This window comes from Ursus arctos, unplaced genomic scaffold, assembly GCF_023065955.2.
Source record: "Ursus arctos isolate Adak ecotype North America unplaced genomic scaffold, UrsArc2.0 scaffold_25, whole genome shotgun sequence".
Taxonomy (NCBI): domain Eukaryota; kingdom Metazoa; phylum Chordata; class Mammalia; order Carnivora; family Ursidae; genus Ursus; species Ursus arctos.
This window is the reverse complement of record NW_026622930.1, coordinates 39,281,586-39,307,114: the sequence shown is the minus strand read 5'-3', so window position 1 is coordinate 39,307,114 and position 25,529 is coordinate 39,281,586. Positions and strand designations below refer to the sequence as shown.

The 25,529-nt window shown below is 39.2% G+C and overlaps 1 protein-coding gene across 4 annotated transcripts in view; it reads left to right on the top strand.

The window, feature by feature from the left end:
- The window catches only part of DAAM1 (dishevelled associated activator of morphogenesis 1), a 162,837-nt gene that overhangs the window by 18,116 nt on the left and 119,192 nt on the right, over positions 1-25,529 (top strand). The window contains exon 1 of one of the 4 annotated variants that reach the window (XM_057318729.1): positions 652-25,520. The exons of the other annotated variants lie outside the window; for them this stretch is intronic. The gene's annotated coding sequence lies outside the window, so the exon portion shown is untranslated. Of the gene's footprint in view, positions 1-651; positions 25,521-25,529 lie in introns of those variants that run through there. 4 annotated transcript variants of the gene reach the window in all.

The window sequence follows — 25,529 nt, the reverse complement described above, 5'->3', positions numbered from 1 at the left end:
GCCCAGCATGGGGCATTATGAAGGTGTTGAAACTACTAAGTCAGAAACTAATTTTTTTATTATAAAATTAGTATAGGTTACTATATGAAAAAATGAAAAAAGTAGGAAGTATAAAGGAATAAGAGAAATCTTACCAAGGAGGCAAATAATGCTAACATTATGGAAATACATCTTTTTAAAGTTTGAAAAAAATTTTTGATTGTGTATTATCTGTACTTTTTTGCATCCTTCCCCCAACTAAATGTCATAAGCATATTTCATATTACTAAAACTTTGTTTTTAAAATTGAGCTATATATAGTTGACACTCAAACTCTTGTGGTAAAAAAACACATCCTAGAATTTACCATCTTAACCCTTATTAAGTATATAGTTCCATAGTGTTAAGTATATTTACATTGTTGTGAAACATATCTAGAACCTTTAATCTTGCAGAACACTATCACTTAACTCCCCTTTGCCTCCCCCCACACCTCCCTTTACCCCAGCCCCTGGTAACCACCATTCTACTCCCTTTATCTATTAATGTGACTATTTTAGATATCTTATGTAAGTGGAATCATACAGTATTCCTTTGTGGTTGGCTTATTACTTAGCATAATAAGGTCTTCAAGATTCATCTATTTTGTAGCATGTGCAGATTTCCTTCTTTTCTTTAAAGCTGCATAGCATTTCATTGTATGTATATACCACATTTTGTTTATCCATTAAACCATCGATGGACATTGGGGTTGCTTCCAGCTCTTGCCTATTGTGAATAGTGCTGCTATGGGCATGAGTATGCAAACATCTCTTTGAGACCAAGCTTTCAATTTTTTGGGATATACCCTGAGCCTGGAATATGGTAGTTCTTTTTTTAATATTTTGAGAAGCTGCCATACAATTTTTTATAGCCATTGTACCATTCTATGTTCCCACCAGCAACAGTGCACGTCCTCATCAGCATTTTGGGGGTTTTGTGGTTATTTTTGATGGTAGCCATCTTAATGAGTATGAGGTTATTAAAACACTCAATAAACTTCTTAGATGGCAACATTATTTCCTTTTATGTGCTGTATAGGGTAAACATTTTTCCAGTGTTTTTCCATTAAAAACCATTTGAACATCTTTTTCATGTTTCAGGTTTTGTTTTTTTTTTTAGGATACTTTCTTAGATATGAAATAAATGGGTCAAAGGGTATATAATTTTGAAGTTTTTTGTAAATACTGCCTCAAGAAAGGTTTTGCCAGTTGACAAGGTATTAAAGCATCAAGGTATTAAATCAAGGTATTAAAGCATCTTTCATTTCACACATATTTATGCTGACTATTATTATCTTACAATTATCTGTGACTGAACAACTGGCAAATGCCGTCACATTGTATCTTAATTTGCATTTTAGAAATTTGTTCAATAGAACTTTTTTCTTCAGACCATTTGTTTTTTTTCTTTCTCAAATGGCCTGCTTGCCCATTTACCTGTTTAAATCTCAATGTTTTAAATAGATCATACAAAATTAATTAACAATGCAAATATGAAGCTACCAGAACTTTTCATAAATGCAGTAAACAATCATGGAACCCATTAGAAGGAAACTCATGAGAGCTTCAGGCACATTTAAAATGACCTAAAATATTTCTTTGTGATTAAGGGTCTCTGGCTGCAGATTTACATAATTAGTTATCTTAACAAGCCCTTTCCTTATTATGTGAAGGGAAACCTTAGGTCAGCTCCTGTCATTTTATGGCCAATTTGCATTTCCTGGGGTTTGCCTCAGTTGTCTCTTACTATCTGTGCTTTTTCTGCTGACAGTGAAACTGCTACATAGAAGGCACTTCTAAAGGCAGAGAGGACAGGGAGATGATATGTCGTTTTTCCATTGGACTGAACATGTTTGGACGAATAGGAGGAAGAACAATGAAATTATTCAAATATTATGAGGAGGGAGGGAGAAGTTTATATTAGAGAGGTTTATGTGATAAAAGAAATGTTATACCCAGTACTTTTTGTTTATAAATGGTATTGTAAAACAGATATTTGAACACTTAGCTGAAATATTTAAAGCATTTTGCCTGTGCAGCACTCAATATTACAAAAATGCAGTATTTATCACAATCCCATTATCTTCATGTCAGTGTGTCATAAGTCCATATTGTAGGGGAGATGGATTTTCTCCCACCTTAAGTGCTCTAGGTTTGTTCTAATTTAAACAGAAAATAATCCTCTTCCGAGCAGAGAGAGAGGGTCACGCTTTAAAACTAATTTTAGATTATTATGGTAGCCCAGTAATAGAATATAATGCAGTGTCTCCTGGCATACTTTAGAGAAGACAACTTAGTGTCATGGCTCTGTTCACTTTATTTATTTATTTATTTATTTATTTATTTATTTATTTATTTTTCTGGGACTCTGTTTTGAGGCACTGTGGCTGTCTGTCGTCCTTCAAGAAGTAACAGACAAAATGCAGAAATATCCCATGGAGCTTTCTGGTAAGGCAAGTGTTGGCAGGTAGTCCCTGTGCATTTGTTTGAGAGACATGGTCTGACTCAGTGGTGTAGAGGCCTTTGAGAGGATTCTCTGGAGTAAAGGGCTGTGATCCTGAAGAGAAAGTTCCTTTTGCATTTCTGTCTGGAACATCAATTCATGTCTTCCTCACCTGGAAGAGTGGCTATTTCTCTCCAGCTGACTGGTTAGTTCCTAGGCACCATTCAAATCACAAATGGTCTGATTCATTGTAAAATCGACTGATGGACCAATTTCCAAGGGTACCAAATGCCTTTGTAAGTAGAGAATCAGACACTATTCACACATTCTGTGGACAAATGACATTTCCAATGCAAAATGGACTATGACATATTTTTTTTTTAAAGATTTTTTGTTTATTTATTCGACAGAGACAGAGACAGCCAGCGAGAGAGGGAACACAAGCAGGGGGAGTGGGAGAGGAAGAAGCAGGCTCATAGCGGAGGAGCCTGATGTGGGGCTCGATCCCACAACGCCAGGATCTGCCCTGAGCCGAAGGCAGACGCTTAATCACTGTGCCACCCAGGCGCCCCTGGACTATGACATATTTTATCGTAATTTTCTATAACACTTTCTTGATTTTCAATGGTAAAATCTTGTAGGAAACAGAATAGAGATTATATAGTCTTTTATTCTGTGGCTGATAAAGTTCTGGATTAAAAGTATTCAAACATACTTTTCTTGTTAATGGTAAGGAGTTCCATAATATTTTATGAATTTACCAAAAAAATGGATTTAAGAAATACAAAATAATGCTGCTCTGTCATTTTTTGATTTAGCCAATCCCTGATAACTCTTACTATAAAAGTTTTAGGTAGAATATATGACTGATGGAGTCACATTTTGTAACTTCATGTAGGTTTCATTATTTAAAGGGCCAGTCTTAAGTATGTCAAGCTTTGACAAACAGTTTGTAAGATATAACATCATTTATTTTCTACCGAGATTGGCAACTATTATTTGGTTTATATATACTGAGATTCTTAAATGTATAATTTATCCTCTTCTATCGAGGAAATATTTTTATTTTATTTTATTACTATTATTAGTTAAAAAGATTTTATTCTTTTAAGTAATCTCTACACCCAGTATGGGGCTTGAACTCACAACCCCGAGATCAAGAGTTGCATGCTGTACTGACTGACCCAGCCAGGAGCCCCTTGAAGAAACCTTTTTAATTACGTTGGCTTAAAAGGGACAAAGTATAGGTCCATATTATGGCAACAACGGTCTAGTTTATTTAGTACAATCATCGAGTTGAGAGGCATGAACTTTTTTGAAGTGAGAATTTTTTTTTTTATATTATCAAATAGCAAGCCCTTAAATTGTATTAGGTGAACTAATAAAAGTAGTTAAGTCAAGATTTCAAACCACACATTATGACAGCTCATGTTGTAGAAAATTCCCCAGCAGGGGAACGCAGACTCAGCCTGCTGTCTACTTGCGTGACTTTGGCCAGCAGTCTCTTGGGCTTCAATTTCCTCAGGTGTAAAATGGTGAGGTGAGAATTCGGTCACCAGTTCTGTGGTAGTTTTGTTGTCTCCAGTGGTTTTTACAGGAGTGTAGCATTCACTTTCTTGAGTTGACCCTGAGCATTCTGCATCAGAAAACAGGATTGACCCCTTTTTAGAGCTAGTAAATTGAAATCTGGAATAAGTGATTTGCCTAGTAATAAATTCAGTGTAATGATAGAATCAGAGAGCTCAGATCTCCACTAACCTCTTAGACACAGTTCTGGTTGTCACATACACCTGTCCTTCCCTCCATATCCTGTTCCCTACACAGCTGTGGCAGACCTGTTTATCTCATGCTTGTTTAATGTGACATTTCTTTCCTACTCAGCCTGGACATGGCCTCAGAGCCCTTCTTAAGAAGTAGTCTAATAGCCACAGCTAATAGACAAGGAAATCTAACTAGTTTGACATGACAAGTAGTAGAATCTTTAAAATAAAAAGGTCACTGAAGGTTTTTTTTTTTAAGGAGATTTACTTGTTTGATTCAAGTGGAATATTGTGGCTTTCTCTTTAGCAGGGGTTCCCAATGTGATGATTCCTTTTTAATTTAAAAAAAATTCTGGATTCCCACATGACCATGAATTCAGTAACACTTTAAATGAATTTATTTGATTAATCCCAACATATAGATTCACTTGGAAAAATGGGCATACGTATCTGTGCGAGACATTTACATGCTTATGGTTTATTACCTTTATCCCTCCTGTACCCCATTCCCACCCACCAAGAATCAGGCATTAGAAACCATTACTCTATACCACTTTGTCCCTTTTTCTTGGCTTCACTTTAAATATATTTTCTTAAGATTTTATTCATGAGAGAGAGAGAATAAGAGAGAGGGAGCACAAGCAGGGGGAGGGGCAGAAGGAGAAGCAGGCTTTCCCACTGAGCAGGGAGCCTGATGTGGGGTTAATCCCCCAGGACCCTGGGATCACGATCTGAACCGAAGGCAGAGCCTTAACTGACTGAGCCACCCAGGGCCCCCTCAGTTTAAATTTTTTAAAGTAGGATTGAGTTTTTGTTTTTAAGGGATCTATCTCATCAGTGGTTTTCATACTATGTACTGTGGAGTCCCAATTTCAGGAGATGCCCCTTTCCCCACACCCCTTCCAGCTCTAACCAGCCTGTTTACTTCAAACTCTTCTACATATTGGGATGTTCCATGAGATTTCATTTGGATAAAGGGTTTCACAGCTTAAAAAAAATTGAAAAAGAGTGTTTTGGAGTTACCCTGTGAACACTGGAGCCAGGATGAGGACCCCGGATTTTCTGGCTCGCAGGCCACTCTTCATCCCCCTACCCAAGCTGCTATTCATAGGAGCCGTGGAGATTGTAAACTGACACCACTGCGCTCTGGGAGTGGAACACATACTTATATGGAAAGAAAAATTGTTTACATTGTAATACCAGGGGAGGGACTCAAATCTTGAATACAAGGTTATGTGGTATACATATTTGTAAATGTTTGTCTTATTTGGGTGTGGGCTTCTCTATTTGGGGTGGGTGGAGGGATGGTGAAGTTTTTTTTTTTTTTTTTAAACGTTATTTTAAAACAGTGAAGAGTGATGCCATGGGCAGAAGACTGCTTCCCTTCTCTCTTCTTCCAGTGCTGTGCTCCTTCCCTGCTGTGTTTGGGGTATGCTTTACCTTGTCCTGATTTTAAACACTCTCCAAGCAGAATCTTTGGTTTCTTTCCTAGATTTTGCCCTCTATCAAAGGACAACCGCAGTTCAGGGCTCATTTTTCTTCAGTGGTCATCTATTGCCATTATCAAATCAACATGCCATCAAGATACCAGCCAAATAGGATGCTTAACATACCGGGCCTGGGCTATGCTATTCTGCCTGGAGCATTAGCACAAAGCCAGAAGTCCCTCCGAAGCCCGCTGTGATTTCTAGGAGTTGCTTTCCTTGTTGACCTTGGCCGTTTGGGGCTGTAGGTGACCCAGGATTACTGGAATGGGTGTCTGGTGACAGATGGTGGGGGTGCCGTGTATTCTCCTCCATACCTGGGCGTGGAGTGTTAAGTACTTCCCATTTCCTGTCTTCTTGGTTTGCGGGCCGAGGTGGTGCTGTCTACTCCTGCAGATCCCCCCAATAAGCCTCTTGCTTCCTCACCCTCTCTGGAAGGTCCTCACCTTTTTCATGGAGACGCTTTTCTTTTCACCACAGCGAAGCCAAATGCCTCACTTCAGCCAGTAGTTTCAACCTTTTCCTTTCCCATACGTCTTAATAGATATGATGATGAGAAGGGGAAAGGACTTTCTCTGGCCAGCCTCACTTTTTACTGAAGCAGTGGAGCGAAATGTTAGGAAATAAAGGGAAGAGAGAAAAAAGCAACATAGGAGAATGTTACATCAGAAAACCAATTATTAGGTAATTAAGCAGTAATTTTTGCTCCTAGGTCGTAAAGCTGAGATAAAGGAAGTTTGGGGAACTTAGTGGAAGACTTCATTCAAGCAGCAATTTCCTCTTGCCCTGTTCCACATGGCAATTAAAATAACGCTCTGCTGCCTTTTCCTCTTGTCCTTCGGCTCTGCAATGGTCTGTTTTCTTCCAGGATGAATTAGGATAGCAAATCGCAAGTGCTTTGTCCACTAAGGAGAGACTCCATGAGCGCTTTAGTTACTTTAGCACTTCACCCCTACTGCTACTCTAGAGAAAGACTCACCGGGTTCCCTTCCAGGGCAGAAGCTTGGTGAGTCACACAAGTTTGAAGGGCCCTCCAAGTATTTATGGACTTACGTTGCTGGGAATATTTCACTAATGGTAACTTAGTCTTCTTCTGGAGGCAAGTTAAGAACCGGGAGGTGTTAAAATGTCCACTGCTCATCTCTTTGTCACTGGAATTATTGGTAAGTTTGCTATCATCCAACCAGAGGGACTGGTAAAAAGAGTAGGAGTGTAACTGCAAGGACTGTTCCCCATCCCCAGAAGCTGTTTTTAAAAGGCATCTCTAGAGGGGTGCCTGGGCGGCTCAGTCGGTTAAGCGTGAGACTCTTGATTTCAACTGGGGTGTGATCTCAGTGTCCTGGGATCCAGGCCTAGGGTTCACGCTGGGTGTGGAACCTGCTTAAGATTCTCTCCCTCTCTCCCTCTGTCCCCCCCTCCACATCTGTGTGCTCGCTCTAAAAAAATAAATGAAAGTCCTCCCTAGAAATCTGAGTAAAATCTGTAGTCTAGTTAACTGTAATGTGTCAGTATCAATTTCCCAGTTTTGATAATGTATCATAGTTATAGAAGGTATTACCAATAGGGGAAGCAGGGAATTTTTCTGTACCTGTTTTGTTTCATGCTTTTTGCAATTTCTTATACTCTGTGGTTATGGCAAGATAACTTAAAAAAGAAAATACCCTGAGAACAATTATCCTTCCAGGTAAGACATTCAGGTCTGACTTCCTTTGCTTCTTGATTTCCATCCTCACTTCTTCCCTTCCTTCTTTCCTCTATTGATAACATATATTTCACATATGTAAGTCATGTATTTTAGAGTAAATTTGTTTTTTTTCCCCATTCATGGGCTTATTCAGAATTGTACAACCATCCCCACCACCTAATCCTTGAACATTTTCTTTCTTTTAAATTTTTTAAAAAAGTTTTATGTTTACTTAAGTAACCTCTACATCCAACATGGGGCTCGAACTCATGACTCTGAGATTGAGTCGCATGCTTTTCTGACTGAGCCAGCCAGGCACCCCTAATCCTAGAACATTTTCAACTCTCCAGAAAGGAACTTATAGGCATTAGCAGTCATCTGTGACTGCAGTCATCCTCCTCTTACTCCTATCCTCCCCCCCGTTCCCATCTCCATCCCAGGCAAGCATGAATCTGCTTTCTGTCTATATGGATTGGCCTGTTTTGGACATTTAATGTAGATGGAGTCGTGACGGGCTTCTTTCACTTAGAATAAGGTTTTCAAAAGTTCATCTGTGTCATAGCATGTATCATACAGCAATTCTTTTTTGTTGCCAAATAATATTTCATTTTATGGATATACCACATTTTGTTTATTTGTGGACATTTTGGTGGTTTCCATTCTCTGGTTATTATGAAGAATGCTGCTACCACTATTTGTGTACACGTTTTTGCGTGAACATACATTTTCAGTTTTCATGGGTAAATACCTAAGTATAGAATTGCTGGGTCATATGGAGACACTATGTTTAACATTTTGAGGAACTGCCAAATTGTTTTCCAAAGTGGCTGTACCATTTTATACTTCCACTAGCAATGAATTGAGGGCTCCAATTTCTTTACATCTCAGGCGTTTCTTAAATACTATACTTTTGTTGTGTTTACGGAATGCTTCTTCTTGTCTTGGTGGATGTGGGAACAGGGAGCTGAATGATAATTTTGGAGGAAATGAAACAAATAAAAATCAAATAAATTATTTTCAGATTGGCTCAGTGTAGTTCTGGAAACCTTTCAGCCCTGAGCCTACAAACCTTCCTGTTTGACTGGGTATGACATTACCAGAAATTTTACTTTCCTGCTTTTTTTCTCCCTGAGGAGAAAAAAGAAATATGTCTTTTCCTCAGCTAGACATGGAGGGTTCAAACAAACATAAAAGACCCCTGAGTTATTAACAATTCCACAGGAACATATACTTGGTTTATGCCCAGATTAGTTTCTCTCCAATCATTCTCTTGGTGCTTCCTCTGTGCTGTTCTCCACCGGAGCGTAACATAAGAGCTGAATCAAGGTTTGTTCAGTCGGTGTTTGGAAAAGAAACGGTGACTGGATGCTGGTCAGCTGGCTCGGGGCTGCTGGCAGGCCTGCCCTAGACCATGCGTTCTGCAGGCCGCAGCGAATCAAGCTTGTTCCAGGCCTGCACCATGGGGTGTTTGCATTTGCCATGTCTGAGCTCAGGATGAGAAGACCTTTCATAACCCCCCGTGGCCTTGAGCAGGCAAGTTCAGAGATCCTGGAAATGGCCCAGTACACCAGCCAAAAACAAGATCCCAGATCTCTTGCTCTGTGTGGGACCTGGGGAGTAGGCAGGGAAGGGAACAATGAGAAATGGAGAAATGAAATGTTGTGTTTCTTAGTTCTGGTACAAAGATACAACTCCCACCGCCTTCTAGCCAGTGTTGGTTACTTTGGGTTGTATATTGGCTGTAAGCAGTCAGATTACTGTAGCGGAGAAGGCCTACCTCTGATGACTGCCCTTCTTGCATTCCCTCATTTTTATCCTTGCAGAATAGAACTTTATGAATGATGTTTGCAAGCGTAGATTGCCTCTAGATTTTCATTCATACACCCGTGTGAGCCTCTGTCACTCTCCTTCTGACACAGGGAGGGTCTGGAAGGTGAGTATTGGTCCCCAGGGTCTCTCTAGCCCTGTTTTAGCTGGTCTGCTGCTCTGAGCACTGTGTAGTCATACCTCCTCTGACTTACCAGAATCCCTCCCTGAAACGCCCTACTCAAATCAGGACAGGACCTCATGTTCCTATCTGCTCTCCATTAAAAACTGCCCATCTCAGGCACGTGCATTCAAGGTCCTTTGTTATCTCTGTCAAGTCAATATCTTGCTTTTGTTAAAATGAGGTTGGCTTGGTGAGTATGTGTGTGGGGGGGTGATTTTTGGACAGCTGCCTATTTATTATACCCCTGCAGATTGCCTATGCATTTTATTATGCCTATATTTCATAGATTAGGTCCCCTCAAAAAAGATTTTAAGTACAACTATTTCAAGGGTCAATTTCACATGAAGTATTGGTTATACTTTAAGATTGGAGTAGCAGTTGATGCATATTTTGTTAGCTACGCCTTTTTGTAATTTCTGTAATAATCTATGTATTTGGCTCAATTACTTCAATTGGAACTATAAAGAATTGAATTCTCAATATATACACATACATTTCTTTTGACTTATTATGATCTAGCCATGCTTTGACTGGATTGAGAGTTCATAATACCTTCCCATACTCCCCCAAATAGGAGTGTCCTGCAGCTTAAACATTTTTTAAACAGATCTTTGTTCATCTGGTGTTGTATTTGACCTGGTCTTGGGAGAAAGAGAACTGTCTGAAAAAGGCTGGTTCTCATGTGGGTGAGAGTGGAAAACTGGTTCTTCCTAATCTGTACATGTGCCTTTTTTGTTACTGGCCACTGTGAACTCAAAGAGGCAGCCTGTCTGACCTGCCAGGTCTCAGGTCTCGCTTCCTGTGAGTGTCTGTGACTGATTTCTAAGGCATCAGTCACCATAACACTTCATACAGCTACCTTCAACTTGAGTATTGTGAGTAGAGTTACCTACATTACAGTTTATCCAACATAAGTCCAGTATTATTTGATAAGGGAAGATTGTCCTTTCATCTCTTTGTGATATTTTCACCTTTAATGGGCTTCTGATTATATCAGTGTGGTTTGTAACTGAAGTTACGAAAAGTCTGAGATTTGATTCTTCTAAATAAAACATGTCCTGTGCTGTCCAAAATGGTAGCCATCGGGGGCTATTTAAATTATAGCTAGTTAAAATTAAATTAAAAATTGAGTTCGTCATTCATACTAGGCACATTTCAGAACTTTATTAGCCGCATGTGGCTGATGGCTACTCTCTTGAGCAGTGCAGAGATAGAGCACGTCCATCATCATGGAAAGTTGGCTGACTGTAGACTTTTCTCTGTCCCATAAGGTCCAAGCAAGACATTAATCGCAGCAAAGAGAAAGCTTTGCTTAGGTGACTTTAGGTGCTGGTAAATTGCTGCTGCCTATTCCTAACCTAAAATGAGAGAAGTAACAGGATGTGTCATTCATGCTTCAGTTGTTTCTGGGCAGTGTTTCCTTGCTATGGTTTGGTTTCCAAAAGGCTGTCCAGTAATCAGACTTGCTCGTATTCCAATGCATGTTAGACATTCTGAAACAGTATAAGTAAGTTATTATCTACCATCCCTTCCATTAGAACTTATACTTCTAGGGGCATCTGACTGGCTGAGTCTGTAGAGCATGGGACCCTTGATCTCCGGGTTGTAAGTTCAAGCCCCACATTGGGTATAGAGATTACTTTAAAAATAACATCTTTAATTAATTAATTAAAATAACATCTTTAAAAAAAAAACCCTGATACCTCTAATTTTGTGTCCAGGAGTGAGATGAGGGTAAATTAAAATTTTACCAGGGTACAGTTATCACTATTGGCTTGTTTCCTAATGACATATGTATGTATGAGTTTCATCTTAGGCAGACTTTGTCTTTTGGGAGATTAGGTTTCATTTTGGTTTAAATTTCTGTCTATTGACTTTTAGTTCTTTGGAGATGTTTTTAAGACTGGATTATTTTGTTAACTATATTTATCTACCTTGAAATTTATATTCACAAGTTACAGATTTATGAACAGAAGAATTGGGCATGTGACTATTAAGTTGTTGATGGTTTCGTGTAACTGACATCCAAGGATTGAGACTACATACAAGCCATAGAACATAGGCACACAACGTGTTAGCTCTCCAGGAAGGTTCTGGTAAATGGACAGAGGAGTGGCAATTAACTGAAAGACCTTTCCTAGCCAATGTAAGCATTCTTTCTTTAACTTCATTACCTCGAGTAATTTTCAGTGGCTTAATAAATGACTGTGTTCTAACTGGGCATTTGGTGGTGATGGTGTGTATATCAAAATGATACCTAAATTCCTCTTAGGTGAAGGGTGTGATACTGAAGAGGAATTTAACACTCTATCACCAGCACCCACCCTTTCTCCAACACCATCAGCAGCCTATCTTCAGAAACCTTGTATGTGATGTTGTATGAATTTTTTTTCTTTTTTATAAATAGTATTTTCCTGAGGGCTGGAAAAAAAATCCATCACAATTAGCCAGTTGTTGGCATAACCGCCTGGGGAAACCATTGCCATGCTGTGGTATGAGTATCCTGGTTCTTATTCTCTGCCATCTTCTGGGACAAGCAGGAGCACTTTTTATTCTTGGTCAGCACTTCAAGAAGCAGCTTTCATATTCTCTCTTTCATGAAGAATCACTTATTTTCTTAATTCTTTTATTATGTTTCACGCCTGGTTAGAGTTGGTAGCACTTTTTTTTTTTTTTTAAAGCCCATGATAAATTTATATGTAAACTATGATAGAATACTCTTCCCTCCAAGAGTAAAACCTGGGCTAAAGTCTAGAAAATTGGAATTTCTGCTCTTCAGAACTGGATCTTACATCTAGTAAAAAATTAGTGTCATTGTCTTTCATATGTTCATGAACATATAAACACATAATGTTTAGTGTGAACTTGAACTTGGCTGTCATGTGTTCTCATTCATTGAGTGCTTACACTGGCTTGTTGTTCTCAGGGTCCTGCTTTTCTAATATTCCTTAGGTGCCCGCTCCTTTACTTAGGGACTGTGGTACTACATCTAGCCACGCTTTTATTCATTTTTAACTGTGATCTAATATCTTGCTCCAAATGCATACATTTACCTTGGCTGGGTACTAGCCATAGATTGTGCTTGGACCCAAGAGTGATTTCTGGTATGGATGTAACTGTCTGTTTTTTGAAAACACAGATTTTCCAGAATGGCATCTATATTACTCATCATTGAGCCGCATTGAAAAGTATTGTCTTGGATTTAGTTCTTGATTTTAAGCATTTGATCCACATTTCAAGGCCTCTCCTTCTGTGATTTCGCTTTACCAGAAGCTTCTGGCAGGAGATAGAATGATCTGAAGAAGAGATCCATGGAAGTCAGAGAATTGATGGCTCTATTTTCCGGATATCATGGAGCTTAACTAAATTTTAAGCCCCTGAAAGGCAAGGGCAGTATATGTACTACCTGTACTTAACCTATAATTGGCTGATTAATTAACTCTGGAGCAAACATGCTCAGTGTGGGGTTTTTTTGGTTTGTTTGTTTTTCATTTTCATTAACATTTAAGGTGCTAAAATTGAATATTCTATATTAAAGATGTTTGCCTCGTTTTGAACAATGATCTGGTTTATTACATGGTTTCTTTCTTTTTTTTTTTTAAAGATTTTATTTATTTATGTGACAGAGAGACAGCCAGCGAGAGAGGGAACACAGCAGGGGAAAGGGAGAGGAAGCAGGCTCCCAGTCGAGGAGCCCGATGTGGGACTCGATCCCGGAATGCCGGGATCACGCCCTGAGCCGAAGGCAGACGCTTAACGACTGCGCTACCCAGGCGCCCCTATTACATGGTTTCTTTTTATTAAGCACATTCATTGTTTCCAATAATACTTACTATGAGTCTATTAATGATAATTAATAGCTTTCATGATGAAGCCAAAAATTGAATGTGATTAGTGAAGCAACACTGATGACACTGTTTTTTCCTCTAACACAAGGTAGGACTTGGGCTGTCTCTTTCTTTGCCATTCATTTCTTCCCCTTGTCACCTTACTGCACAGGTTTGTTTAGCCCCATTTCTTCCATTACCAGTGAGGACTTCTGGGACTAAATACAGTGGCTTAGGATTCTGGATTTGTCATGGTGTGCAGTAGAGTGCTGTGTTTGGTGGGCAGAGATCTTGATTTGAGCCCATCCGTGGACCAGTGTTGCCTCTACTAGCTCTGTGATTCTGGGCAAGGTTTGATCTAACTACCTCTTTTGTAAAATGAGTATTATGATGCCTGGCTTCCCTGCCTACTTAGAGGGGGCTTGTGAAGATCAACGGAGAGACGGTACATGGAATCATTTTGGACAGTACTATAAAATGTAAGCTCTCGTTACTAAAAAGAGAGTAAATTGCCTGTGTATGCTCATGAGTTGATATTTATACTCACTGAACCCCCTTATTCATGAATGTGTTAAGAAACACAAATCTTATGGCTTTGGGGCAACTAAAACAACTGCAAAGAATCCAGTGGAACATATGCTTAAAATGTATTTTAGTTGCCTGAGGATACTTTTGCATTTGAATAATCAATGTGGTACTTCTTATTATTTTCCAGTAGTTTGAGAATGGAGCTTGAGACCTTTTTCACTGGAGTCCATTTGGTAGACCACCCCGGAGGATACTCAACTTGGTAGAACAGTATTGAACTAATGCTTACTTCCTGGTGTGCTGTTCTCTGGGCTGACTTGGTTTGTACCAAGAAGATCATAGAGAAGCCACCAAGTAGGACCAAAGGCTCTACTTCTTTATTTTTTTTTCTTTTAGCTGATGTATCAGAATTATTTTGATTGTAAGCAAGAGAAACTAAAGCAAAAAAGGAAAAAAAAAGTTCCCTGAAGAATATGAGGTAGCCCTTGTACCTGTAAGAAAGCTGGAGAGCACTGGTACCTCTAGAGATCTAGAATTCTGAGGAGAAAGTCTACTTTTCCTGTCCTAGGTCTTCGTTCAGCATTGACACATTTTTGGCAGGGTTGGAGGGGTACGGAGTGTGACCCCAAGAGTGCAAGGAATAGGGATAGGTGATTCCCTATAAAATCCGTATGCTAGACAGGCAAAAACAACACTAGATTTCAGTTCTCTGAAATAGGGGGGGCAACTTTTTTAACATGCTTTTGACCATGTATTTGCCAGCATGGGTTAAACCCCCCCTTTTACTAACAAAAGAAATAGAAGTTGAGAAAGATCAAAGAAGGAAGGATCTTCCTTAGATTGGGAGGCATTGTCCCGAAAACAGAATGCAAGGGCTCTTTCCCTAGAATCTAGGAATGGGACTTGGTTCTCAATAGCAATAGCATCCCTGGATCATTTCAAGGGACACCATCTGTCTACCTTGGATGACGCCAACTCCACTAACAGAAAGTACAGTGTGAATGGTGCCCCAGAGTCATACAAAGTCAAGGTCTCGGTCATGTTTCTGTCAGATTCTTTTCTCACTTCCATATTTTAATAAGTGTTCAGCGCAGGTCCAGTGTTTCCAGTGAAACAACTCTCTACTCTTGAGTCAAAATATTCATTTCTCCGTGGTTTAATTAATATATGGTAAACCTTTATAATAATTCTCTTATGTTCTAATTTTAGCTTCTAATTCTTTATATAGACTCTATTGCAAATACAGTGGGTACTTTAGAAAGTGAACCGTCATACAGAAATGGGTTTACATATGAGCAGGAAAGGTGTGGTGTACCTTTCATTTCCTTCCTTCTGTTCCGCACTCCTGAAAATACGCTTTCAGTGAAAGAGGGGCAAGTCTCTGACTCTCTCCGTTATAGACTGCCTATGTAGGTCACCTTCTTGTTTTCTTACCTTGTTTGAGACAACTGGCTGTGAGATTATGAGATCTACATTTGTGTGAAGGTCCTGAAGGACTTGTTTGGGATGACCAGGTATCAGAGGTATACTTCGCAAATTTAATTTGTCACAACTCTGAACATCCCTGTAAGTGTTCATTCTATGCTGCATAAAGTACGCAAAAAAAAAAAAAAAAGGGTTCGGATGTGGGCCTGGAGTTTTGGGACAGGTTATATGTAAGCACATCCTTGTGTAGATTTCCATGGCATCCCAGACCAGATCTGGTGCTCCTGAAATGATTAGGAGAAATTGTTCATACTATAAGTTCTTCCACTAAAACTTGACTCTTCTTGAGGGCAGGGATGGGGTCTTATTTTCTGTCCTGCCATCATTGCTGGGCATCCATATGCACGCCCAGGACTATTGAATGGGTGGTACTCATAGCTCCAAAGGCAGGCTGTCACAGAGAGACTCGGTGACTTCTTATGCCCAGTCTTTACTACCAGGCTCTATCTTTGTTTTGTACTGAAATAGTCAAGGTGGGACTGTTGTTCCCACGTGACCAAAAAGACATTCTCTTATGCCTTCTCTCTGCTCTTATATAGAAAAAAGGGATCCTTTGGTACTCCATTTCTTTCATTTTTGCACTCCCATTGTAGTTCTATAATTTTAAATAGTGTGGAAAAAAGAAGTAAGGCTGTCTTTTTCTACCTGCCATTGGGTAAGAGATTGACCTCAACTGGAGGAAGCATGAAGCATAGAATCTGGTTACTAGTAGATACCCTTTAAATATTTTTTGAAGAAATGCTGGAATTACATATGTCAACCCGCAAGTTGTGGATTGGTTTTTTTTTTTCCTAACACCACTTTTTTTTTTTAATTTTAAGGGGGTAAAAAAACACCCTAGGCAGTGATAACGTAATCTTTTAAATTTGTGGCATGATAGGAAAATGTAACCACAGTGTCAACATTCTGTCATTTTCTATTCATCTTTCTTTATGGAAAAAAAATAATTATAGTGGTTCTCACTGACACAATTCCAAGGATTTAATGTTTCCCATGACATAAGTTAGATAGTAAGATGTTTTACCTAGAGATAGTATCAGCTTCTCATAGAATTTAGAATGACATTCTTGCCCATTATTTTCCATTATGTTCCCCCGCCCCCGAGAAAACTAAAGGAAGGAGAAATTGGTTTTTTATTATTGGTCAAATATGCTTTAGAGCATCACTTGACTTGATAATATCTGGAAATTCACTTAATTCAAACTGTTTTGTCTTCCCACACATTTCAAATGAACACTAACAGGAAAATACCTCTGTAGAAGCAGAAGGGTTATTTTTAGATTGTGCTCCTATATTTGGGCTTCATTACTCAGATTTTTTTCCCCTAGGGCCAGGGTCATATTTATGTGTGCTGTGCTTGATGGCTTTTCCTTACTCTTGTCTTTACTCAAGAACCACCTGGAGGCCAGCACACTCAGTACGCATGTCATTTTGTAATCTGAATAAATCCTGTCTTCCTTGCCTGCCTTTTCCCACTCTCCTTCCCCTCAGTGTTGTAGATCAAAGGCTGCTTTGTTTTAGACTTACCTCTGGTTTTAAATAATTTATTTCTCCTGGTTACAAGTGGCAGTGCATTGGTAGAATGAATACGCTCCATTTTTCTCCTCTGAATTCTAAAACACCTTAATTTTTTATTGATTTTTTTAAGTTACATATCACATTTAAAAAATGTTGGAAAAGTCATCTAATAAGTTTTTAAAACGAAGGTTAGATTATGAATATTGTAGCTGTGATGAGCCAACAAGTATTGAAACTAAGAAGCATTTAGTGGACTGATTTGAAAAATTCCTCACAGGAATTTTTTTAGTTTATGCCATTTTGCCCAGCCGGGCACATCAGCTGTGGAAGTTACTGATTTAGCACGTTTAGAAATGACACTTCTGGTTCTCACTGAGCAGAGGATGCTTCTTGGAGTTTGTTTTCCATTATATTTGGAAGAAATCTTCCTCACACCCGTGTATCATTTAGCTTTTGATTTTGGTGAATTGTAGGTTTGATTTTTGTGAGTTACATGACTCTTAAAGGGAGGTAAAACCAAGAATAAAAAACATGCGAATAAGATGAAAAGGAAGACCCACATTTACTTGTGACCTCTCCTGGCTCTTTGTATATTCATTCTGCTCTCAATTTGAAGTAAATAAAATAGAAAGATGTCACCTTTTTTTTTTTTTTTTTTTAACCTTATAGCAGGGGTCAACAGTATAGTCATAGGTTCTAGTAAGTTGGTAAGAGTAAGTAAGTTTTCATGAAAGCTGCTTGATTAAACCACTCGGTTGAAATTCAAAGGAAGGAGGCTTAACCCTACCATGTGTGTCAGCTTCTGTTCTTAGAAAATCCTCAGAGACCCTTCAGCAAAGCCATGGCTCTGAATGGTGGTTTCCATCCTGATGGGTGGCCATGGCTATTTTCCTGCCTATGAATAGTTCGCTAGGTTGAAATGAATGCCAAATAAGTTTCTCCCCCCATCACCCATTTTAATAGTAGAATGTATGAGATAATGGAACGGCAACTGGGTAAATTTAGTGCTGTCAGCTTACTGGTATGAGCCTTAGTGGATTTAGAAATTTAAGGCCCATCATTAACTCTCTTTCCCTTGCAGATGGAATTTCAGCTGAGATGTAGATGAGGCAAACCGCATGACAAATCCATTATTTCTCTGTGAAAGAGCAGGTATCTGGACGGGCCTCTTACCACACTTCCCTACAGATAGGTCCCCAGTGGGGCTGTAGTGGAACTAGACTTAGGTAGACTTTGTCAACCAGAAGTCTGACTGGGGTAGTACAGTGACTAGTGTAACTGGAAGCAAACATTGCAGCTAAGCAAGCACGGTGATGGTGGTGGTAGTGGTGGGGTGACGACGACGACGGCGGCGGCGACGGCGGCGACGTGGTTGAGAGAACTTTTTTTCAAATAGGGTCACCTTACCCAGGAAGGTAGTAGTGTTCCACGGGGTAACATGGAGCCTCTTTCTGGGCCTGCATTTTTTTCTATCCAAGCAAATATACATTTACAAAACAAAACAGATATTAAATTGACCAGAGACTTCCAAGTCATGTGAATTTAAGAAGTATTATTCTGTGGCATGTAGGACTCCTTCCATCATCCTGTTGACAGAATTAAAAGTTTTCAGTCTTGAACAGCTCTACACTTGCTGTCGACATGTCTTTTGCTACTTATAATGATGTTGAGGTTAAGACAGATCAAATTCATATGTTTCTAGCAGGTAGGTAACGTAACAGCATGGGAAGGAAAGCAGTCATTCATTTTGCATATTAAACATACATGGATATTCATTTCCATTTGTCTCCTATTTTTCTTTGGACATGTGGCTCACTGTCTTCTGTTTCCCACTTTTGATAGAAATGCAAGCCCAAGAATTATTTTACCTTCTTTCTAATTCTTCTATGAAGAAAAAAAAAAAAAGCAAACGATAATGATGAAAAATAGCAGCTGACTCCTAGGGAGAAAGAGTAGGCAGTGCTGGGACGATGGCAGATGGTGCATCAGATTGTCGTTGCTTGGAAATTGTTAATAGGATGTCCAACTACTTGGCAATTAATAACACTACATTTTAAGACATTATTATTTTTTAAGGAGACTGTTTGGTCTAGTGGTTAAGAGTTTGGCTCTGGAACCAGACAGCCAGAGTTCAAATCTCAGTTGCACCATTTATCAGCTATGTGACTTTGGGCAATATACTTAATCTTTGAATCTCAGAGCTTCGCTGTAAAACAGTGCCAATAATAAAAACCACATCATAGGACTTGATGAGATAGTCCATTAGAAGAACTCAGTATCTGGCATATAGTAAGTGCTTAACAAACATTAGCTGCTACCATATTATTAGCCAACACTGAGTAGGTCTAAGAAAGTGTGTTGGTGGGCCACCAATATGCAACTTCTGTTGCATATAGATTTTGGAGCTGGCAAGTTTTGGATCTAGGTGCTGCCATTTACTAAAATCAGTATTTTTGGGCAAATTATATAACTCCTCTGGGCATTTCTTTCTAATCGTAAGTATGGCAAAATAGGACCTACTTCTGGGTTTAATGAGGGTTCAGTGAGGTAAAGCACGTGAAGTGATTGGTGCCTTTGATTCGTGTATGACTTATTGAGCACCTAGTAAAGTGTCCGCCAGCCTGAATGTTACTACTATTTTATCCCTGCTTTACCAGGGAGGAAACGGATTCTCTTGGGAAGTTGTGTGCTGGCTTTTCTCTGGCTTTGTTGTTGCTTGAAGGTTCATGCTTCAGCATATTTTTCAACACTGCTCTGCTATAGCAGTTCAAGTCTGCTTATAAACATCCGTACCATTCCTGTCATCACACAGTGTTCACCGATGAGCTGGCCTGTTCTGCAGATCTGTGCATTGTCATGTGTTAGTGAAGGCCAGTTGGTTGTCATACCTCCAGAATATCTCGTAACTACTCAATCTCCTTAAATTTAGTTGTTCATTGAGAGCCATGGTTTTATCAGAGCACCTCTGTCTTGGCCTTTCTTCTGAATTCCCTTGACTTCTTTTATTTTTGAATCTAAAAATGGAACATTGTCTTTTCAGATTCATAAATACCCTAAAAAAAATTGAAGAAGAAAGGGCCTTAACAGAGGAGATTGATTTGGTGGCTATTCAGCAACATGTTGAAATTTTCTGCAGTGAAACTGTCCTCTGTTTACTTTGGAGATGGCAAACCAAGCCATATGGTGTTTCTTTCCAGGTTTTCAAGGAATATTACATTTTGTCCAAACCAGCCAACTGCTTCGAAAGATTTCTGGTGGGACATGCACACTACTGGTACTCAGAGGTGGTGAGGAGACAGACCTCATTTCATTGAATGAATAGCTTAGCAGACTTAGGAAAATAGGCTTAATTATGCTTAATAACGGGAAATTCTCTTTCTTAAAAAAATCCCATTTGAAATGGTCACTTTATGTCTTTCCAATGAGAGGAGCAGTCAGTCTTTTTTGGGAGGGGGGGGTTGTGCAGGGAGAAGGGGGTAATTACTTCCTTAGCAGAAACTGTCTCTAACAAAGTGTTCTTTCTTGGGCTGCTAGGCATTTGAGCTTCAGGTAATTTTCAGCAGATCAAAAGGAAGAAGTTGTGGCAAAATGAAGTTACCAAAGCAATCCTTATACTATGATTAGTTTTTTAAAAATCTAGTAGTGTTTTTTAATAGCTAAGGAGCTAGAGATGGAAATTTACTAGAATCATGATTTTGCTTATTACTCATCACACATGGTATGGCCCTTGCTGACCCCTTAGTAACCTGATTACCTTATGCCTCTTTCTCTTGTCCACTTTGCTTCTGGTACATTAATCACCTTTTTGTTTCTTGAGCGGGCCTAGCATTTCTTCCCCTTGAGCCTCTGCTATTCCCTCTGCCTGGGACGATATTTAGATCTTTGCATGTCTGGCTTCTCATCATTCAAAGGTCTGTCCCAGTGGCATCTCCTGAGCTGTCATCCTCATGACTTTGCGTCTCATAAAGAATTACCACCCCTTCAGAGTCCTTGGCTACTCTCTCTAAATATTGTATTTTCTGTATTTGGAATTGAAATAGTTGTGTTTGTCTCCTCTCACTAGGATATGACCTTCATGAAGACAGGGGCCTCATCTTTCCAGTTCATTAATGGGTCCCCAGCCTCTAGAACAGTTTCCATATATTTGTTGAATGAATGAATTTATTTTTAATATAAGTATTTTTGAAAACATCCCCAAACTCTTCTTGTTTTGTGTACTTAATATAGACTAGAGGTCAGCAGACTTTTCTATAAGGTGCTACGTAGTAAATGTTTTAGGTTTGGGGGACCAAAATATCTCTGTGGCAACTACTCAGAAAGCAGGTACAGGCAGTCTGTAAACCTAGGTGTGGCTGTGATCCAGTAAAAGTTTATTTACCAAAACTATTGGTGAGGGGTGGGGTGCCGTATTTGGCTTTTAGGCTGTAGTTTGCTCACCTTTTATGTAGAGTCCATCCATTTTAACCTACACATTCTAGAATATATGTGAAAGAGTGAGGGTGGAAGAGTAGCTGTCTTAATTGGAGGCTCTGTATGTTCATTTGGTTTACAACTAGGAGCATATGAACATCTGTTCTTGTTCTTCTAGAAGAGAACATGTAGTGAAACTTATTGTAGCATGACAGCAACATTCCAAAAGAGACATCCCACAGAGGGTGAAATACATATTTAACCCTGTTGTAACAGAAAAATTGAGTACTGATTGAGCATTGCAGTGGAACTACCAGGACAAATATTTAGGAGAACTGAAAATTGAAAAAGTTTATTTTGACCACTCCTGGCCAACCTAGGCTAATATAGGGTTTAATTTAGCCTAATGCAGCAAATTTAGAAATGGAATGATCTAATTTCTAATTCCATTAGAAATGGAATGATCTGAAATTATGGAGCACTTTATGTACTTTTCCTTAGAAGGAAGAATAAGTCAAGGATACCTGTATGCCAATGGGCATACATGTGAAAACTTGAATTTATGAATGTTTTTGTACCAGATCGACACAGACTGTTGTCTCTGGTAAGACACTACCACATGTCTGAACTTTCCTAATAGCCAAGGAAACTGTTAGTCCTGGACCTTCTTCCCACCCTGCTGCCCAGAGCAGGAACCAGCTGGTGGTGGAAAGTCTCTCTGAACTAGCTCTTCTGTTATTTGAAAGATTGCAGATTCACAGATGATAGCTCCATAGTTTACTTCTGGAATTCTTTTGTGACTGAAAGAGTTAAAGAAAATGCAGTGAAAGTTGACTTGTTTACTAAGCATTTAGAATTAGATTGTAAAAATCTTGATAAAAATCCAAATAGTGTTTAAAACAGCATCATTAATAAACCAAAAACATTTGTATAGGTTTTTGTTTGGTTTTGTTGTTGTTTTTCTTGCTTGTTTTTTGTTTTACCTACCAATCAGTTGTTTTAAAGTGTGGTAAAAAAACACATTTGTGTGGAGTTTTGAGATTACTTTGCTGGGTCAGAGTTCCCAGTTATCTGTTTAGAATCACTCCTGAGTCTTATTTGTAACTTCTGTGTCTTCAAATTAGTGTGTGTCATAACTCATTTCTCCTTCAGAACTTCATGTTCTGGTTAGAATGATTTGTGAGGATGTAATTGACAATCTTGAAGGTAAGATATTTGTTCTTTACATCACAATCTTTCCATCAGTGGATCCAAAGGCTATTTAGAGAGAAATATTGGAGGCACAATTGATTCCTGTTCTTAATATAATGGCTTAGGTCCTAGAAAGATGAGGGATGACTGTCTTGGATGTCTTTCATCCAGTTTGTTTGATTGTTTGTTTGTTCAGATGTCTTTATGACCTTGTGAATGAGAGAATGTTCAAGGGAGTTTAGCAGCACCATTGTCCTCAGCTAGATGGTTGTCATAGACCCAAATGGAACCTGGAGTTTCTCAGGATGTGTCTCTACAGGGAGCAGGCAGCTGGCTTTTGTAGTCTTTTCCTTAGGCTCCACTAAGATATAACAGTTCTCTAAAGGCCTATTCATATTTCATCTTTTTCGAAAAATTTCTGAGGTCATCCTAATTAGAAGTGCCCTTTATGTCCTCTGAACACTTAGAGTAGTTAATACCTCTTTTGTGGCATTTATATCTATTGCTCTGTATTTTGCTGTGTTCATGAGTCTGTTCTCTGTTCGATTGTTAGTTCCTTAATGACTGGAACCAAGTGTGATTTCTCTTGTTTCCCACTCTGTGGAGATAGTCTTGGATATAGTTTCTCTTTGCTCTGTGTTCTCATAGCACATCTACAAGTCAGCCTCTCCCTCTTATCTGTTTAATTTCTGAAAGGCACAGAGTATGGCTTGTTCAATTTTATATTCCTTAATCCTTCATATATCACTCATGACAAATAGCTACTTAATAAATGTTTAGATGAATGGAAGAGTAGTCAGTAAAGCTGTAGTTGACCCAATAAAACACTGGACTATCTGCTTTCGTATGATTTTTGCCACTATAGATACCTCCTGGAAATACAGTGTATTGCCCTCTAAAACACCACATATGTTGATGATGCGTAATAATCAACTATTTGAAGCATAACTTAAATGATGCTTCTTCCATCAGAAGCTTTCAACAAAAGAGCCCAAGGCTACTCTTTGTTAGATAATTTTAGGATGGTCAGGCTGGCAGTTCAGAATATTGGAAGAAGGATGGCCTGAATTCAAGTCCTTACTCTGCTCCTGAGGAGTGGTTTGACCTTGGGAGGTCACTTTAGTGTTCAATGATAGTTTCTCACCTGTAAAGTAGAAGTGAAAACAATATCTGGTTGCTTGTGCTTCTCTTCCTCTCAGGGTTGTTGGGAAAATCAAATGGCACTGTGCATACACAAATACTTAGAAAACTAAATTACCTTACAAAGGGAATATACTATTACATGTTATAAAATAGGGTGACACCCTATGGTTTTAAGTTTTCCATTTTTCTTGTGGTTCTATGAAATAAATAATCCAACCTATATTTAGGACAGTTGGCTATTACCCAAATAGGGCCCTCAATTCCACCTGTTACACCCACGTCCTGCAAAAAAGGATAGTAATGCTCAGTTAAACAGTTTCCCCATTGCCATGCTAGTTCTTTTCCTAGATGGAAAAAGAGAGATGTAGCTAATGAATTTTATGCCTAGAGCAGAACATTAAATTCTGTTGACCACACCTTTGCCTATTCCAGTTTCTCCACCCCCTTCTTTCTCACCTCCTCCAACTGGTTTGACACCTTTACCTGTGATGCATTCTTTTGCCAAGGCCTAATGGTAGAATTTTCGGATTCTTGATACTTTCCTTAAATTGTGCCTTGTTTATGCCTCTGCCGACCCTTGTTAGATTCCTTTCCTTGCCACAGAGTCTGTCTCTCACAAACTCTACTGCTGGGGATAAAGTTAGAGATGAATGACTAAAATTTTGGATTGTGGCCTTTGTGAAAGAGAGGTAGAGTGGTTATTTCTGTGCTTCCTGCGTAGGCGTGATGATGACTTTTACATCATGTATTCTAACTATGTCTTTTCAGCACCATACACACCAAAACTTGCATTATTTCCAAGCCTCAAAGAATAAGTCTCCCATAGGCTTATTTAAGATTCCTGGAAAGTCAGTCTGGCAAAATTTGTTTCCAAAAATAGGAATCATTTGAGAAAAGAGGTGTTACATTATTCATATTGATTTGTGAGCAGCAGAGTCTTTAGAGCCTTCTCTAAAATGAGACATTTGTGTTTGGATTTATGGTCTGATTGTCAGCTTGATTATTAGGTCGATTCTTGGAAAATAACACCGTAGCTTGAGAGACATGGGTTTGTGGTTCAAGGGGTGTAGTTGGTAGGAAGAGAATGGGCTTTGGAATGAGACAGGCAGGGTTTAAATCCTTGTGGACACCTCCTAGTTCTATGGATTTTCTTGGTAGCTTTCTTTATTGTAAAATTTGACATCTGCTTCCCAGCATGGTGATAAAAATTAGCTAAAACGATACATACTGATGTTCCACATGGTCTGTGACACTGGGAGGCACTCAGTAAGTGATAGTTTCCATCTCATTTAGTGAAGTGGAACATGAATAAGGGGTTTTTGTCTGTTTTCCTTTAACAATGACACAACCCACTTAAATTGGGCTAAGGGAAAAAAGTTCATTGAAACATGCATTGGGAAGTTCCAGGGGTATTTGACTTGAGACTTAGCCGGATCTAGTAGTTAAATGACATCAGTAAAACCTCTTCATCTCCCTGTTCCTCTTGTCCTGTTTCTCAGTTCTGCTTTTGTCTATGCTGGCTTCATTTTTGGGCAGTTTCCAACACATGGTGGAAAAGGCAGCTGTTCTAAATTCCAGGTGTATCCAGGTCCTTGTATCTTATGATTCCAGGAAAAAGAAAGCAACCCTCTCATCTACAGCATCAATGCACATAAAAACCTCTGGTTTTCTTTGTTTTGGGTGCCCATCTCTAGATCAGTCACTGCCCAGGGGATAGAGTGCCTCGAGTGGCCACGCCGTTGCCATGTGCCCAACTGTCAATAGAGAGGCAGGATCATTTGGTTGACTACCCTTATAGAATCACATGGGGGAGGAGAGGAGGTAGTTACCATAGGTGTGTGAGTAGACAAACAGGTGAGAAAGGTGTCTGTTAAAGAGAGCAATCACAGGTCTCAAGACAGATATAGCATGCTCTCAAATTTTACTGCGTGTGTGTGTGTGTGTGTTCGTGTGTTCGTGCGCACGCGTGTGCATATGCAGCAGCGAATGTGCTTTAAGGACTCCTTTAGTGCATTTTGGTTGCGTGTTGCTTTAAAGGTTTTGGGC